The sequence below is a fragment of the Hemitrygon akajei genome, unplaced genomic scaffold (genome assembly GCF_048418815.1).
Source record: "Hemitrygon akajei unplaced genomic scaffold, sHemAka1.3 Scf000112, whole genome shotgun sequence".
Classification (NCBI taxonomy): domain Eukaryota; kingdom Metazoa; phylum Chordata; class Chondrichthyes; order Myliobatiformes; family Dasyatidae; genus Hemitrygon; species Hemitrygon akajei.
In genome coordinates this window covers 1648916-1667721 of record NW_027331998.1, presented here as the reverse complement: position 1 = coordinate 1667721, position 18806 = coordinate 1648916, and positions in this window count along the sequence as shown.

The following is an 18806-nucleotide window of genomic DNA, read 5'->3' as shown; positions in this document are numbered from 1 at the left end:
CAGTAGTCAAATACCACCTCGCATCTAGCATGGGGTACCGTAGTAATGTCCCAGTCCCCTCGTCTGTTCCTGAGACCCAGACGGAGAACCCCTCAAAGAGTAGAGATCGGGCAAGGACCACCCCACTCCGACTCGCCCGTGGTGCCACCCCTCCTGCACTCCTCCACCCGGAGGAGGAGGTGGTCATAACAGAGCCCGAGGAGCTGCAGCCTCACGACATCAAACACAGGAAACAGGAGGCTCGTAAGTCAGCCGGGGGAAAAGTACCGAGCTTTCTCAGTATGTTACGTCATCCGGGAACCCCCTGTGCAGGCACCTAGCATCCAGGGGCAGAGATCTGTACGGTGTTCTCTCAATGCATCCACCAGGTACCTCCCACCCCCCCCCCCCCCCAAACTCCATCGTCAGTGCTGGCACCGACTACTTGCGGTAAAAGGGGTAAAACCCTGTGCTCTCTCAGTACATTACATCCAACGGGCAATCCCACTTGATCCGCATTCTCGGTAACCAGTGCTCTCAAGGATGGGGACAGTACGGAGCTCCCACGGCACATTGCAGTGGCCACGCACCCCCATCAGTATGGGCACCCAGCACCCCCGGGGGGCAGGAATGGCGCATTATGTGGATTGGGCATCCCGCCCGGCCCAATCCCGAGCACGAGCACCAGGCACGACTGGAGACAGAAACAGTGCAGCTGTTCCCTGAATACATTACATCCCTGTGGGCACCTGCCTGATCATCATTGTGTGGGCACCAAACATTTTTGGGGCATTACCGTGGCTCTCCCCGTGCAAGGTATGAATTCTCTGCTCTTCTCACCCCCCCCCCCCCACCCATTCAGCTCCCATCAGGACTGCCCCGGATCCAGTCTCCAACATCGGTGTGAAACCGGTGCCAGGACGGAGTTCTCATCTCCTTTTCGGACCTGTGTGCCCTCCCTCTGACAAACGATTTGAAGAGCCTGATGGGGTACGCAGTGGAGAGGGGGAGGGGATGTCCTGTCCAGCCTCAGCAGGACACCAGCGGTCAGGTCAGAATCTACATTCTCGGAAGGTGAAAGCGGGAGGTCCTGATGTTCAGAATCTGATCATTTAGTGAGAGAGTGAGAGTGGTTGGTGTGTACAGGTGGGGGGGGGGGGTGGGTGAGTGGCTGAGGGAGGGAAATTGAGTGCTGGGAGCGAGGCGTGGAGTAGGTTGGGAAAGAGGTGTGGGGATGGGCAAAACGGAAAGGGAAGGTGAGAGAAAGGGAGGGGGAGTGGAGGTAGGAGAGGAAGTGGGAGTGGGGTATGAGGACGCAGCAGACAGTGGTGGGCAGAGGGTGAGATGGGGAGGACGGAGGGGAGAGAGGAGAATCGGGAAGGATGGGAGAGAGGTAGAGGAGAGCAAAGAGCGAGGGAATGGGAAGCTAGGGAAACTGAGAGAAAGGGAGGAGGAGAGGAATGATAGGGCAGAGGGAGAGAAGATAGGGTGAAAGAAGCGGACAGGGTTGAGGGAGAGGGTGCCGAGGTGTGTAAAGGGAGGAGGAGAGAGATGGGGAGAAGGGGAATGAAAGGGGAGGGGGTACAAGAAGGAGGGTAAAAGGAAGAGGGGGAGGAGAGGGAATGAGTTGCGTAGGATCACAGAGTTATATGCTGCACTGTAACCAGGCCTCCACACCGTCCCATCACACACTCCCGGGGTCAGACACAGAGTGAATCTCCCTCCACACCGTCCCATCGCACACTCCCCGGGTCATACACAGAGTGAATCTCCCTCCACACCGTCCCAACACACGCTCCCTCCACATCGTCCCATCACACACTCTCGGGTTCAGACACAGAGTGAATCTCCCTCCACACCGTCCCATCACACACTCTCGGGTTCAGACACAGAGTGAATCTCCCTCCACACCGTCCCATCACACACTCTCGGGTTCAGACACAGAGTGAATCTCCCTCCACACCGTCCCATCACACACTCCCTGGGTCAGACACAGAGTGAAGCTCCCTCCACACTCTCCCGTCACACACTCCTGGGGTCAGACACATAGTGAATCTCCCTCCGCACCGTCCCATCACACACTCCCTGGGTCAGACACAGAGTGAATCTCCCTCCGCACCGTCCCATCACACACTCCCTGGGTCAGACACAGAGTGAAGCTCCCTCCACACTCTCCCGTCACACACTCCTGGGGTCAGACACAGAGTGAATCTCCCTCCACACCGTCCCATCACACACTCCCGGGGTCAGACACAGAGTGAAGCTCCGTCCACACCGTCCCATCACACACTCCCGGGGTCAGACACAGAGTGAAGCTCCCTCCACACCCTCCCGTCACACACTCCTGGGGTCAGACACAGAGTGAATCTCCCTCTATACCGTCCCATCACACACTCCCGGGGTCAGACACAGAATGAATCTCCCTCCACACCGTCCCATCACACACTCCCGGGGTCAGACACAGAGTGAATCTCCCTCCACACCGTCCCATCACACACTCCCGGGGTCAGACAGAGAGTGAATCTCCCTCCACACCGTCCCATCACACACTCCCGGGGTCAGACACAGAGTGAATCTCCCTCCGCACCTTCCCATCACACACTCCTGGGGTCAGACACAGAGTGAATCTCCCTCCGCACCGTCCCATCACACACTCCCGGGGTCAGACACAGAGTGAAGCTCCCTCCACACCGTCCCATCACACACTCCCGGGGTCAGACACAGAGTGAATCTCCATCAACACTATCCCATCACACACTCCCGGGGTCAGACACAGAATGAATCTCCCTCCACACCGTCCCATCACACACTCCCGGGGTCAGACACAGAGTGAATCTCCCTCCACACCGTCCCATCACACACTCCCGGGGTCAGACACAGAGTGAATCTCCCTCCACACCGTCCCATCACACACTCCCGGGGTCAGGCACAGAGTGAAGCTCCCTCCACACCGTCCCATCACACACATCCGGGGTCAGACACAGAGTGAAGCTCCCTCCACACCGTCCCATCACACACTCCTGGGGTCAGACACAGAGTGAATCTCCCTCCACACCGTCCCATCACACACTCCCGGGGTCAGACACAGAGTGAATCTCTGGCTGTCAGTTTATCCGGGGACGAGGGCCGTTAGACAGATGGACAGCCCACCCCTTCCATGGCCGCGACCAGTCCACATTCCTAATGACTCCTCCCCCGTTCCTGATGACCCGTCCTGCTCCCATTGAGCCTCCTGCGCCATTCCTAACGCCCTTTTCCATTTCACCATCACGCGTCTCTAATCCCTAAGATGCCTTGCAATTGCACGTGACCCGTCCTCTCTCCATTCCCAGGCACGGTGACGTGCACCTCATCCCCAGCAACTCTGGTCCCATTCCCAAGGAATCTCCCCCATTGCTGTTCCCTCCGTCATTCCAAATGACCCCGACTCACCTCTCAACGATGGGACTGTGAACTGGATCCTTCCAATCCCATCACGATGGGTCCGTAAACCTTTAGTATTCATCCCTAGGAGCACAACCATTGCCATCCAGCCCTTCACCCTACCCAAACTCAATGAAACCACCAGTCAGGCTGAAAGCACAGAAATAATCGACATCATTGTAAACATCGGTAGTTTATGTCAAACCCCTCACATTTTATCGAGAATCGATGAAGGGTCTTGTCGCTCTGTTTTCGTGGTTGTTTGTGAAAAAATAGAATTTCAGGAGGTGTATTGTATACATTTCTCTGACATTAACTGTACTTATTGAAATATCTGCTGTTTATTCCCTTCCATAGATACTGTCAGACCTGATGATTTCCTCCAGATTTTGAGTGTTTGCTATAATCGTGCCTGGTGCGACAGTGGAATAGAATGGGAAGGGTGTGCGATGGGAGTCAATGGGAAGGGATGGGATCCATGGAAATCAGAGGGGAAGCATTGTGGATCCATTGGTATTGGATGGGAAGGGTTGTGGTCCAATGGGATTGGATAGTAAGAGCAAGGACTCAATGGGATGGAATGGGAAGGGTTGGGGTCCAATGGGATTGAATGGCAAGTGCTTGGATTCAATGGGATGGAATTGGAAGGGTTGGGGTCCAATGGGAAGGGTGAGGATTCAATGGGATGGAATGGGAAGGTGAGGGAGGATTCAATGGGATGGAATAGGAAGGGTTAGGGTCCAATGGGATTGAATTGTAAGAGCCAGGATTCAATGGGATGGAATGGGAAGGGTTGGGGTTCAATGGGATTGAATTGTAAGAGCGAGGATTCAATGGGATGGAATGGGAGGGGTGAGGATTCAATGGGATGGAATGGGAAGGGTTGAGTCCATTGGGATTGTATGGTAAGGATTGGTGTTTTACAGCTGGATCATAAGGGTTGAATCCATTAAGACTGGATTGGAAGTGTTGGGGATCCATTGGGATTGGATGGGAAGGGTGAGGATACAGTAGGATGGGATGGAAAGGGCAGGATTCCAGTGGGATTGGATGGGAAGTGTTCAAACCCATTGGGATGAGCAGGAAAGGCTTGGTGCACTATTGTCGTAGACCAGTGGTCCCCAACCACCGGGCCTCAAAGCATGTGCTACCGGGCCGCGAGGAAACGATGTAATTTGGCGATATCAAACAATATGAGTCAGCTGCACCTTTCCTCATTTCCTGTCACGCCCACTGTTGAACTTGAACGCACGCAAGGTCATCATTCGGCTAAACACAGCGATACCCTCACGTCAGGGATCACTGGTTGGCCTTGGGTAACCAGTCGCCTCACGCGGCCGGCAGAAAGTGCCTCTGCTACTGGCCTGGAGCGCGGACAGATGGGCACCCCCTCTAAACCTGTTTAGCACACCGAAGTTCGTGGGGAACCCGGTGCTAAAATATTCGCAGACGACCTAATTCGGGCTCAGGGTTTCGTAAGTAGCAGAGCAGCTACCTTGCTGCGATCTACTGAAAGTCACCCGTCCAGCCAAACTTTTGTCGGCCGATAGATCCTACCTACCTATAAGGAGGGCTGGTGCACGCCCTGTCGCACTGCTCGCTGCGACCGCCGCGGCCCCGGCACGGTGACCTCCGGTCCTGACCTTGTCCTCTCACCCCACCCACGACCAGCCGCACCTGGCCAAGGCATCTGATGGCGGGCGGGCGGGAGGCTGGAGTTTGGGCCCAGAGGCTGCCTAATGAGGCAATGAAGCCCTCAAAACTGCTTCGGCACTTTGAGTCCAAGCACCCTACACTTAGAGACGAATCCGTTGAGTTTTTTGAGCAGAAAAAAAAACGCGATCAAGTGTTGAGAGCCACGAAAACTAAATTGCGGATTAGTCTGGACATAAGGAACCCCCTTAAATGCCTTCCCTTTAATTCATTTTTCCAATCCTCCTGCCATTGCTTCTCTATACCTTTTTTAAAAAATCTTACTTCTCAATTCTGCTCTGCCTAAGGGTATTCTAATTCCTACTTGCCCGCTCTGTAAGGAAGACTTTGCATTGCCCTCCACAACTTCATTTCCCTCCACCCCAGCATGCCCAGGTGTCCATGTAAATCTGACTTCACAACCCCTCTTCCTTACTCTAAGCAAAGCTAATAGAATCTCAGTAACTGTGTCAGGACCAGCTTTTGATTTATTCCCTTCTATAGCCTCTAAGGCAGCAGCAGAAGAATCCAAACAGATGACAACCCTGCATGGTCGTGAGTCTTCTATCCACCATAAGGCCCAGAGGACTGCTAATAATTCTGTTGCAAAGACAGAAACACCATCTGAAACCACCAACATTTTCGGTTGATGTTTGTCAATTTATAGATCAATATATTAATATGGATTTTCCTTTTTGTTTTGAAAATGTCTTATTTGGGTTCACTAACAATACCAAATCTCATAGGGATCATTTCTTTATCACAAATCTTTTAACTTACAGCAAATTTGATATCCATAAATGCAAATACAGGAATAAGAAACCTTAATTTATATTTTTTAAGTCAGCCTTCAAACTATAAGTTAATACTCTGAAAACTTCCCATAACCAGAAAGCTGTACAAACCTGTCAACGTTTCGGGTTACCTCTGTAAATGTTTCTGTTTTGTGACTCCTTTTCGAGATAGTTCCATCTGTCCAACAGTATTTAGAGTGGATTTTCTTGTTTATTTGTGTATTTAAAATTAACAGTTATATATTTGTTGCTGATTATGTGTGATTCCCTACCTTTGTTAGCATATGTTTAGTGTTTTTGTTCAATAAAAATGTTTTAATCGTTAAAAAAAACCGCCATCTGAAACCCGGCGCCTAATCTCACCTGCACACCGCCCTCCGAGAAGTGTTTCTGAAATGGCGAACCCACCCGGTAAAAACCCCGCCCACCGCGCGCGCACCGAGATATCCCCACCGCCATTGGTCAGGGACAGCCGCCCACCGCGCGCGCACCGAGATATCACCACCGCCATTGGTCAGGGACAGCCGCCCACCGCCATTGGTCAGGGACAGCCGCCCACCGCGCGCGCACCGAGCTCCGCCCTGCGCCATTGGTCAGAGACACCATCCACAGCGCGCGCACCGAGATATCCCCACCGCCATTGGTCAGGGACACCCGCCCACCGCGCGCGCACCGAGATATCCCCACCGCCATTGGTCAGGGACACCCGCCCACCGCGCGCGCACCGAGATATCCCCACCGCCATTGGTCAGGGACACCCGCCCACCGCGCGCGCACCGAGATATCCCCACCGCCATTGGTCAGGGACACCCGCCCACCGCGCGCGCACCGAGATATCCCCACCGCCATTGGTCAGGGACACCCGCCCACCGCGCGCGCACCGAGATATCCCCACCGCCATTGGTCAGGGACACCCGCCCACCGCGCGCGCACCGAGATATCCCCACCGCCATTGGTCAGGGACAGCCGCCCACCGCGCGCGCACCGAGCTCCGCCCTGCACCATTGGTCAGACACTCACGCCCGCGGGGCGAAGTCCAATCACTCTACGCCATTGGTCAGCGCATCCCGCCCACTGCGCGAGCCCCGGCCCCTGCCGTTAGTCTGTGAGGGAGGGTCTGGTTATAGTGGGGGTCTCGGAGGGAAGGGATAGGGTCTGAGGTGAGGGAGTGACCTGTGTTTAGTGAGGGTCTCGGAGGGAAGGGATAGGGTCTGAGGTGAGGGAGTGACCGGTGTTTAGTGAGGGTCTCGGAGGGAAGGGATAGGGTCTGAGGTGAGGGAGTGACCGGTGTTTAGTGAGGGTCTCGGAGGGAAGGGATAGGGTCTGAGGTGAGGGAGTGTCCGGTGTTTAGTGAGGGTCTCGGGGAGAGTCTGAGGTGAGGGAGTGACCGGTGTTTAGTGAGGGTCTCGGAGGGAAGGGATAGGGTCTGAGGTGAGGGAGTGACCTGTGTTTAGTGAGGGTCTCGGAGGGAAGGGATAGGGTCTGAGGTGAGGGAGTGACCGGTGTTTAGTGAGGGTCTCGGGGAGAGAGTCTGAGGTGAGGGAGTGACCGGTGTTTAGTGAGGGTCTCGGAGGGAAGGGATAGGGTCTGAGGTGTGGGAGTGACCGGTGTTTAGTGAGGGTCTCGGGGAGAGTCTGAGGTGAGGGAGTGACCGGTGTTTAGTGAGGGTCTCGGAGGGAAGGGATAGGGTCTGAGGTGAGGGAGTGACCGGTGTTTAGTGAGGGTCTCGGAGGGAAGGGATAGGGTCTGAGGTGAGGGAGTGACCGGTGTTTAGTGAGGGTCTCGGGGAGAGTCTGAGGTGAGGGAGTGTCCGATGTTTAGTGAGGGTCTCGGGGAGAGTCTGAGGTGAGGGAGTGACCGGTGTTTAGTGAGGGTCTCGGGGAGAGTCTGAGGTGAGGGAGTGACCGGTGTTTAGTGAGGGTCTCGGGGGGAGAGTCTGAGGTGAGGGAGTGTCCGGTGTTTAGTGAGGGTCTCGGGGAGAGTCTGAGGTGAGGGAGTGTCCGGTGTTTAGTGAGGGTCTCGGAGGGAAGGGATAGGGTCTGAGGTGAGGGAGTGACCGGTGTTTAGTGAGGGTCTCGGGGAGAGTCTGAGGTGAGGGAGTGTCCGATGTTTAGTGAGGGTCTCGGGGAGAGTCTGAGGTGAGGGAGTGTCCGGTGTTTAGTGAGGGTCTCGGAGGGAAGGGATAGGGTCTGAGGTGAGGGAGTGACCGGTGTTTAGTGAGGGTCTCGGAGGGAAGGGATAGGGTCTGAGGTGAGGGAGTGACCGGTGTTTAGTGAGGGTCTCGGGGAGAGTCTGAGGTGAGGGAGTGACCGGTGTTTAGTGAGGGTCTCGGGGAGAGTCTGAGGTGAGGGAGTGTCCGGTGTTTAGTGAGGGTCTCGGAGGGAAGGGATAGGGTCTGAGGTGAGGGAGTGACCGGTGTTTAGTGAGGGTCTCGGAGGGAAGGGATAGGGTCTGAGGTGAGGGAGTGACCGGTGTTTAGTGAGGGTCTCGGGGAGAGTCTGAGGTGAGGGAGTGACCGGTGTTTAGTGAGGGTCTCGGAGGGAAGGGATAGGGTCTGAGGTGAGGGAGTGACCGGTGTTTAGTGAGGGTCTCGGGGAGAGAGTCTGAGGTGAGGGAGTGACCTGTGTTTAGTGAGGGTCTCGGGGGGAGAGTCTGAGGTGAGGGAGTGACCTGTGTTTAGTGAGGGTCTCGGGGAGAGTCTGAGGTGAGGGAGTGACCGGTGTTTAGTGAGGGTCTCGGGGAGAGTCTGAGGTGAGGGAGTGATCGGTGTTTAGTGAGGGTCTCGGGGGGAGAGTCTGAGGTGAGGGAGTGTCCGGTGTTTAGTGAGGGTCTCGGGGAGAGTCTGAGGTGAGGGAGTGACCGGTGTTTAGTGAGGGTCTCGAGGGGAGGGTCTGAGGTGAGGGAGTGACTGGTGTTTAGTGAGGGTCTCAGGGAGAGTCTGAGGTGAGGGAGTGTCCGGTGTTTAGTGAGGGTCTCGGGGAGAGTCTGTGAGGGAGTGACCGGTGTTTAGTGAGGGTCTCGAGGGGAGGGTCTGAGGTGAGGGAGTGACGGGTGTTTAGTGAGGGTCTCGAGGGTAGAGTCTGAGGTGAGGGAGTGTCCGGTGTTTAGTGAGGGTCTCGGGGAGAGTCTGAGGTGAGGGAGTGACCGGTGTTTAGTGAGGGTCTCGAGGGGAGGGTCTGAGGTGAGGGAGTGACTGGTGTTTAGTGAGGGTCTCGGGGGGAGTCTGAGGTGAGGGATTGACCGGTGTTTAGTGAGGGTCTTGAGGGGAGGGTCTGAGGTGAGGGAGTGTCCCCTGTTTAGTGAGGGTCTGTGGCGTAGGGAGTCTGAGGTTTGGTAAGGATTGTGGGGTCAGTGATGGGAGGGTGGTTTGTATTGGAGGAGAGACAGAGAGAGATTGTGTGGAGAGGGACGTAGGGAGGGAAGGATTGTTTGGTGTGAAATATGGTAGAAAGGAAGGAAGGAACGAGGGTGTGGAAGTGCTGGAGGGGAGATAGATGGAGGGTGTGACGGGGAGGAAGAGTGGACTGAGAGAGAAGGGGACTGACATGAGATGGAAAAATTGGTAGATGCTTTATTGATCCCAAAGGATTTTTCAGTGTCACAGTAGCATTACAAGTGCACACACAGATGTGCAAATATTAGACGAGAAGCAGAAAGAATTGAAAATGTTACCTTCAGTAGTCCAACAGGAGGGGCATCATTTCCCCTGCTCTCGGTTGACTCATTACAGAGCCTCGCGGCCGAGGGTGAGAATGACGTCACATAGCGAGCACCCTTTGGAGTGGCGCCGTTGTCCTAGACTGTCACTGAAAGTGCTCCTCTGTTCAGCCAGGGTGGCCTGCAGAGGGTGAGAAACATCGTCCAGAATCGCCAGGATTTTCCGGAGGGTCCTTTGTCCTGCCACAGTCTCCAGTGTGTCCGGTTTGACTCCTGTTACAGAGCCAGCCTTTCCAATCAGTATACTGAGCCTGTTGGCATCCCCCGTGTTGGCGCCATTGCCCCAGGACACCACCGTATAGAAGATTGTCCTGGCGACACGAGACTGGTAGAACATGTGAGGGAGAGGCCTGCACACTCCAAAGGTCCTCAGCCTCCTCAGGAAGTAGAGGCGACTCTGGCCCTTCTTGTACACGGCCTCCGTGTTGGGGCTCCGCTCCAGTCTGTCACCCGGGTGCACCCCCAGGCACTTGTCGGACCTCACCACGTCCACGCCCTCCCCATCAGTACTAACAGGAGCAGTGCAGTCTCGGTCTTCCTGAAGTCCGTCACCACCTCCTTTGTCTGGCTGACGTTGAGCTGCAGATGATTCAGCTCGCACCGTTTGACAAAGTCCACCACCGGGGTCCTGTGTTCATCATCACGTCCTCTCTTTATGCACCCAACTATTGCCGAGTCAGAGGGTTTCTGCAGGTGACCCGACTCAGTGTTGTATCTGAAGTCTGAGGTGTACAGGGTAAACAGGAAGGGACCCAGTCTCTGAAGCCCCACAAGCTGTGGTCTGTCAGTCAGGGAGTCCATTATCCAGGACACAAGGGAAGTGCCGATCTCCCCCCAGCAACGAGGGCTGTGTGGTGTTGAAGGCACTTGAGAGATCAAAACACACGATCCTCACCGTGCTGCACTGCTTCTCCAAAGGGGAGTAGGCTCTGTTCAGCAGGTAGATGACGGCATCGCCAGCTTCGGTGTGCTCCTGGTAGGCAAACTGCAGAGGGTCGAGGGCTGGTCTGACCGGGGTCGGAGGTGAGCCAGGAGCAGCCTCTGCAGGGTCTTCATGATGTGTGAGGTCAGGGCCACTGAACGGTAGTCATTCAATACTTTTGGTCGGCTCTTCTTGGGTGACGTGACCACACATAATGCTTTCCACACAGCCGGGACCCTTCCCAGGCCGAGACTCGGATTGAAGATGCGCTGGGGAACTCCACACGGCCGCTGAGCACGCTCCTTCAGGACCGTGGGGCTCACACCATCCGGTCCCTGTGCCTTGCCGTGTCCGAGTTTCCCCAGAGACCTTCTCACCTGCTCAGTACTGACGGAGAGTCTGTGATGGCCGGGGAGCTGGTGGAGGGTGGGGCGGGGTGGGGTGGATTAGTGGTGACACTAGTGGTTGGTATGTGGAGGTGTGGATGGTAGACAGTGGTGGCCTGTATTCATCTACGTGTTGAACTGGAGGGCGGAGGAGTTGGTGCTGAGGGAGGATTGGGTGCCTCGGCACCTGGACTGCTGTGCTGAGGGGGGTGTGTGCACAGGAGGGCAATTATCAAAGCTATTGAAGGATTGGTTTAACTCATTCACTCATCCTGAGGCTCGACAGCTCGGCTGATTGAAGCCAGTGATGTTTCTCGTGCCTCTCCACACCTCTGGTGCTGCTCTGCCCAAGCTTGTTCTCCAGCTCCCTCCCGTATTCCTCTTCAGCCACCTTGATCTTCCCCTTTAGGTCCCTCTTTCATGAAAGGTAGGGGGGGGGGGGAAGTAAGGGGAAAGGGATAGAGGGATGGTGGGAAGGGAAGGAGGGAGCACCCGGAGTTATTGCTTAGCTCACCTGACCAGTGTGCAAACAAAGGGAGGGTCTGAGGTGAGGGAATTCCTTAAGATGTGACAGACTGAGGGAGACGACCACCTCAACTCCTGTGGGGGCTGAGAATCTGCAGGGACACATGGATCCTCATTGTGGCCAAAGCTCCCTCCTCTCCGGCTCTCCCTCACCTCTGAACCTACCACAAGCTCTGAGGTCTGCATCTAGAATGAGGGAGCTCCTGTGATGCAGTGAGCGTTTTGGGGTGAGAGGTTTGACGCTGAGGGTCGAATTGAGCTTGAGAAAGTGTCTGAGCTAAGGGTTTTACTGAAGGTGAGGGAGCTTATGGTAATTGAAGGAGGTTCTGAGGTAGAGGGGAGGGTCTGATGACAAGGGAGCTCCTGAGGTTAGAGGGGATCTTGGGGTGAGGGATCATGGATGGGGTTCTGAGGCTTTAGGAGCTCAGATTAAGGGAACTTCTGAAGCAGTGGAAGGGTCTGACATGAGGGTGCTTTCTGGGGTGAGGGATGGATCTGAGTGAGCTCCAGTATAGTCTGGGATGAGGGAGTTCCCGAGGGTGAGGGACACTGTGTTGAGAGGGAGCTCGTGGGAGTGAGGGACGGTGTGTTGAGTGGGAGCTCCCGAGGGTGAGGGACGGTGTTGAGAGGGAGCTCCCGAGGGTGAGGGACGAGTCTGAGGTGGGCAGAGTCCCAATGGTCAGAGTCCACTGATGACGGGTCTGTTACAGGAAGGTGTCAGACTGAGAGCGATGGACTCTCCGTGTCAGAGGCAGAGGCAACGTCTGGTGAGGAGCCACAGGGGAACATTGAACAACAGATGGAAACCAGGCTGAGGTGAGAGATGGAGCTGAGACTGGGAGGGTGAACATTTCCTCTGGTCTCACTCCCCACTGAGATATCACTGCTGTCCCATCCCTGCCCCTATTATCCTGAATTAATCTCTACAACACTGTCCACCATGACCCTCTGCTCTAGAATTACCTCCCGAGACCCCTCCACCACTGAGTGTATGTCCCTCATGATTGTCTACACCTCTATAAGATGACCACTCATTCTCCTACACTCCAGTGGGGACAGAACAAAAAGTCCCAACCTGCTCACCCTCTGTCCATAACTCAGTCCCACGAGTCCTGGCAACATCTTGGTAAATCTCCTCTGCACTCCGTTCAGCTTCATGATATTGTTCCTGTCGCAGTGTGACTAAACCTGAGCATAGTATTCCAAATCTGGCCTCACCAACATCTTGTACAATGTCAGAACATAGAAATAGGAGCAGGAGAAGACTCACAGACACGAGACAATCTGCAGATGCTGGAAATCCAAAGCAACACACACAAAATGCTGGAGGAACTCAGCAGGTCAGGCAGCATCTGTGGAAAAGAGTAAACAGTCGACGTTTCAGGCTGAGACCCTTCGTCAGGACAGAAGAGAAAGAAGAGAAGTCCGATTAAGAAGATGGGGGGAGTGGAGGAGGAAGTACAAGGTGGTGGGTGACAGGGAAACTGGGAGAGGGGGAGGAGGTAAAGTAAAGAACTGGGAAGTTTTAATGAAAGAGTTAAAGGAGAAAGAGAAGGGGTAGGAGCACCTGAGGCATGTGATGGGCAGCTGAGATGAGGTGAAAGAGGGAATGGTGAAGGGGGTGGAGGCAATTACCAGAAGCTTGAGAAATCAATGTTCATGCCAACTGGTTGGATGCTCCCAGACAGATGTTGCTCCTCCAACCTGAGTGTGGCCTCATTGCATCAGTAGAGGAGGCCATGAACTGACATGTTGGAATGGGCATTGGAAGGAGAATTGAAATGGATGGCCACTGGGAAATCCTGCTTTTTCTGGCAGATGGATCGTAGGTGCTCGGTGAAGCGGTCTCCCGATTTTCATTGGGTCTCTCTGATAGACAGAAGGCCACACCAGGAGCACTGGATACAGTAGATGCCCCAACAGACTCACAGGTGACGTGTCAGCTCACCTGGAAGGACTGTTTAGGGCCCTGAAATGTGGTGAGGTAGGAAATGTAGGAGCAGTTGTGACTCTTGCTCTGCTTGCAAGGGTAAGTACCAGGAGGAGATCAGTGGGGAGGAACGAGTGGACAAGGGAGTTGTGTAGGGAGCGATCCCTGTGGGACGTTTGGAGGGTGGGGGGGGAGTGCGGGAGAGGGCGAAGACACAGGTGGCACAGAGTGAAGTTCCCTACACACCGTCCCATCACACTCTCCTGGGGTCAGACACAGAGTGAATCTCCATCCACACCATCCCATCACACACTCCCGGGGTCAGACACAGAGTGAATCTCCCTCCACACCGTCCCATCACACTCTCCTGGGGTCAGACACAGAGTGAATCTCCCTCCACACCATCCCATCACACACTCCCGGGGTCAGACACAGAGTGAAGCTCCCTCCACACCGTCCCATCACACACTCCCAGGGTCAGACACAGAGTGAATCTCCCATCACACTCTCCTGGGGTCAGACACAGAGTGAATCTCCATCCACACCATCCCATCACACACTCCCGGGGTCAGACACAGAGTGAAGCTCCCTCCACACTGTCCCATCACACACTCCCGGGGTCAGACACAGAGTGAAGCTCCCTCCACACCGTCCCATCACACACTCCCGGGGTCAGACACATAGTGAATCTCCCTCCACACCGTCCCATCACACACTCCCGGGGTCAGACACAGAGTGAATCTCCCTCCACACCGTCCCATCACACACTCCCGGGGTCAGACACAGAGTGAATCTCCCTCCACACCATCCCATCACACACTCCCGGGGTCAGACACAGAGTGAATCTCCCTCCACACCATCCCATCACACACTCCCGGGGTCAGACACAGAGTGAAGCTCCCTCCACACCGTCCCATCACACACTCCCAGGGTCAGACACATAGTGAATCTCCCTCCACACCGTCCCATCACACACTCCCGGGGTCAGACAGAGAGTGAATCTCCCATCACACTCTCCTGGGGTCAGACACAGAGTGAATCTCCATCCACACCATCCCATCACACACTCCCGGGGTCAGACACAGAGTGAAGCTCCCTCCACACCGTCCCATCACACACTCCCGGGGTCAGACACAGAGTGAATCTCCCTCCACACCGTCCCATCACACACTCCCGGGGTCAGACACAGAGTGAATCTCCCTCCACACCGTCCCATCACACACTCCCGGGGTCAGACACAGAGTGAATCTCCCTCCACACCGTCCCATCACACACTCCCAGGGTCAGACACATAGTGAATCTCCCTCCACACCGTCCCATCACACACTCCCGGGGTCAGACAGAGAGTGAATCTCCCATCACACTCTCCTGGGGTCAGACACAGAGTGAAGCTCCCTCCACACCGTCCCATCACACACTCCGGGGGTCAGACACAGAGTGAAGCTCCCTCTACACCGTCCCATCACACACTCCTGGGGTCAGACACAGAGGGACTCTCCCTCCACACTGTCCCATCACACACTCCCGGGGTCAGACACAGAGTGAAGCTCCCTCCACACCGTCCCATCACACACTCCGGGGGTCAGACACAGAGTGAAGCTCCCTCTACACCGTCCCATCACACACTCCTGGGGTCAGACACAGAGGGAATCTCCCTCCGCACCGTCCCATCACACACTCCCGGGGTCAGACACAGAGCGAAGCTCCCTCCACACCGTCCCATCATACACTCCCGGGGTCAGACACAGAGTGAATCTCCCTCCACACCGTCCCATCACACACTCCCGGGGTCAGACACAGAGTGAAGCTCCCTCCACACTGTCCCATCACACACTCCCGGGGTCAGACACAGGGTGAATCTCCCTCCACATAGTCGCATCACACACTCCCGGGGTCAGACACAGAGTGAATCTCCTTCCGCTGTATCCAACAAGAATTTAAAACAGCTGTACATAAATTGAAAATAAATAGCCAAGTGGTTTAAAAAAAAAGGGGTCAGACACAGAGCGCAGCTCCCTCCACACCGTCCCATCACACACTCCCGGGGTCAGACACAGAGTGAAGCTCCCTCCACACCGTCCCATCACACACTCCGGGGGTCAGACACAGAGTGAAGCTCCCTCCACACAGTCCCATCACACACTCCGGGGGTCAGACACAGAGTGAATCTCCCTCTACACCGTCCCATCACACACTCCCGGGGTCAGACACAGAGTGAATCTCCCTCTACACCGTCCCATCACACACTCCCGGGGTCAGACACAGAGTGAAGCTCCCTCCACACCGTCCCATCACACACTCCCGGGGTCAGACACAGAGTGAATCTCCCTCCACACCGTCCCATCACACACTCCCGGGGTCAGACACACAGTGAATCTCCCTCCACACCGTCCCATCACACACTCCCGGGGTCAGACACAGAGTGAAGCTCCCTCCACACCGTCCCATCACACACTCCCGGGGTCAGACACAGAGTGAAGCTCCCTCCACACCGTCCCATCACACACTCCCGGGGTCAGACACACAGTGAATCTCCCTCCACACCGTCCCATCACACACTCCCGGGGTCAGACACAGAGTGAAGCTCCCTCCACACCGTCCCATCACACACTCCCGGGGTCAGACACAGAGTGAAGCTCCCTCCACACCATCCCATCACACACTCCCGGGGTCAGACACAGAGTGAAGCTCCCTCCACACCGTCCCATCACACACTCCCAGGGTCAGACACATAGTGAATCTCCCTCCACACCGTCCCATCACACACTCCCGGGGTCAGACAGAGAGTGAATCTCCCATCACACTCTCCTGGGGTCAGACACAGAGTGAATCTCCATCCACACCATCCCATCACACACTCCCGGGGTCAGACACAGAGTGAAGCTCCCTCCACACCGTCCCATCACACACTCCCGGGGTCAGACACAGAGTGAATCTCCCTCCACACCGTCCCATCACACACTCCCGGGGTCAGACACAGAGTGAATCTCCCTCCACACCGTCCCATCACACACTCCCGGGGTCAGACACAGAGTGAATCTCCCTCCACACCGTCCCATCACACACTCCCAGGGTCAGACACATAGTGAATCTCCCTCCACACCGTCCCATCACACACTCCCGGGGTCAGACAGAGAGTGAATCTCCCATCACACTCTCCTGGGGTCAGACACAGAGTGAAGCTCCCTCCACACCGTCCCATCACACACTCCGGGGGTCAGACACAGAGTGAAGCTCCCTCTACACCGTCCCATCACACACTCCTGGGGTCAGACACAGAGGGAATCTCCCTCCACACTGTCCCATCACACACTCCCGGGGTCAGACACAGAGTGAAGCTCCCTCCACACCGTCCCATCACACACTCCGGGGGTCAGACACAGAGTGAAGCTCCCTCTACACCGTCCCATTACACACTCCTGGGGTCAGACACAGAGGGAATCTCCCTCCGCACCGTCCCATCACACACTCCCTGGGTCAGACACAGAGCGAAGCTCCCTCCACACCGTCCCATCATACACTCCCGGGGTCAGACACAGAGTGAATCTCCCTCCACACCGTCCCATCACACACTCCCGGGGTCAGACACAGAGTGAAGCTCCCTCCACACTGTCCCATCACACACTCCCGGGGTCAGACACAGGGTGAATCTCCCTCCACATAGTCGCATCACACACTCCCGGGGTCAGACACAGAGTGAATCTCCTTCCGCTGTATCCAACAAGAATTTAAAACAGCTGTACATAAATTGAAAATAAATAGCCAAGTGGTTTAAAAAAAAAGGGGTCAGACACAGAGCGCAGCTCCCTCCACACCGTCCCATCACACACTCCCGGGGTCAGACACAGAGTGAAGCTCCCTCCACACCGTCCCATCACACACTCCGGGGGTCAGACACAGAGTGAAGCTCCCTCCACACAGTCCCATCACACACTCCGGGGGTCAGACACAGAGTGAATCTCCCTCTACACCGTCCCATCACACACTCCCGGGGTCAGACACAGAGTGAATCTCCCTCTACACCGTCCCATCACACACTCCCGGGGTCAGACACAGAGTGAAGCTCCCTCCACACCGTCCCATCACACACTCCCGGGGTCAGACACAGAGTGAATCTCCCTCCACACCGTCCCATCACACACTCCCGGGGTCAGACACAGAGTGAATCTCCCTCCACACCGTCCCATCAGACACTCCCGGGGTCAGACACACAGTGAATCTCCCTCCACACCGTCCCATCACACACTCCCGGGGTCAGACACAGAGTGAAGCTCCCTCCACACCGTCCCATCACACACTCCCGGGGTCAGACACAGAGTGAAGCTCCCTCCACACCGTCCCATCACACACTCCCGGGGTCAGACACACAGTGAATCTCCCTCCACACCGTCCCATCACACACTCCCGGGGTCAGACACAGAGTGAAGCTCCCTCCACACCGTCCCATCACACACTCCCGGGGTCAGACACAGAGTGAAGCTCCCTCCACACCATCCCATCACACACTCACGGGGTCAGACACAGAGTGAATCTCCCTCCACACCGTCCCATCACACACTCCCAGGGTCAGACACAGAGTGAATCTCCCTCCACACCGTCCCATCACCCACTCCCGGGGTCAGACACAGAGTGAAGCTCCCTCCACACCGTCCAATCACACACTCCCAGGGTCAGACACAGAGTAAATCTCCCACCACACCGTCCCATCGCACACTCCCGGGGTCAGACACAGAGTGAATCTCCCTCCACACCGTCCCATCACACACTCCCGGGGTCAGACACAGAGTGAAGCTCCCTCCACACCGTCCCATCACACACTCCCGGGGTCAGACACAGAGTGAAGCTCCCTCCACACCGTCCCATCACACACTCCTGGGGTCAGACACAGAGTGAATCTCCCTCCACACCGTCCCATCACACACTCCCGGGGTCAGACACTGAGTGAATCTCCCTCCACACCGTCCCATCACACACTCCCGGGGTCAGACACAGAGTGAATCTCCCTCCACATCGTCCCATCACATTCTCCCGGGGTCAGACACAGAGTGAAGCTCCCTCCACACCGTCCCATCACACACTCCCGGGGTCAGACACAGAGTGAAGCTCCCTCCACACCGTCCAATCACACACTCCCAGGGTCAGACACAGAGTAAATCTCCCACCACACCGTCCCATCGCACACTCCCGGGGTCAGACACAGAGTGAATCTCCCTCCACACCGTCCCATCACACACTCCCGGGGTCAGACACAGAGTGAAGCTCCCTCCACACCGTCCCATCACACACTCCCGGGGTCAGACACAGAGTGAAGCTCCCTCCACACCGTCCCATCACACACTCCTGGGGTCAGACACAGAGTGAATCTCCCTCCACACCGTCCCATCACACACTCCCGGGGTCAGACACTGAGTGAATCTCCCTCCACACCGTCCCATCAC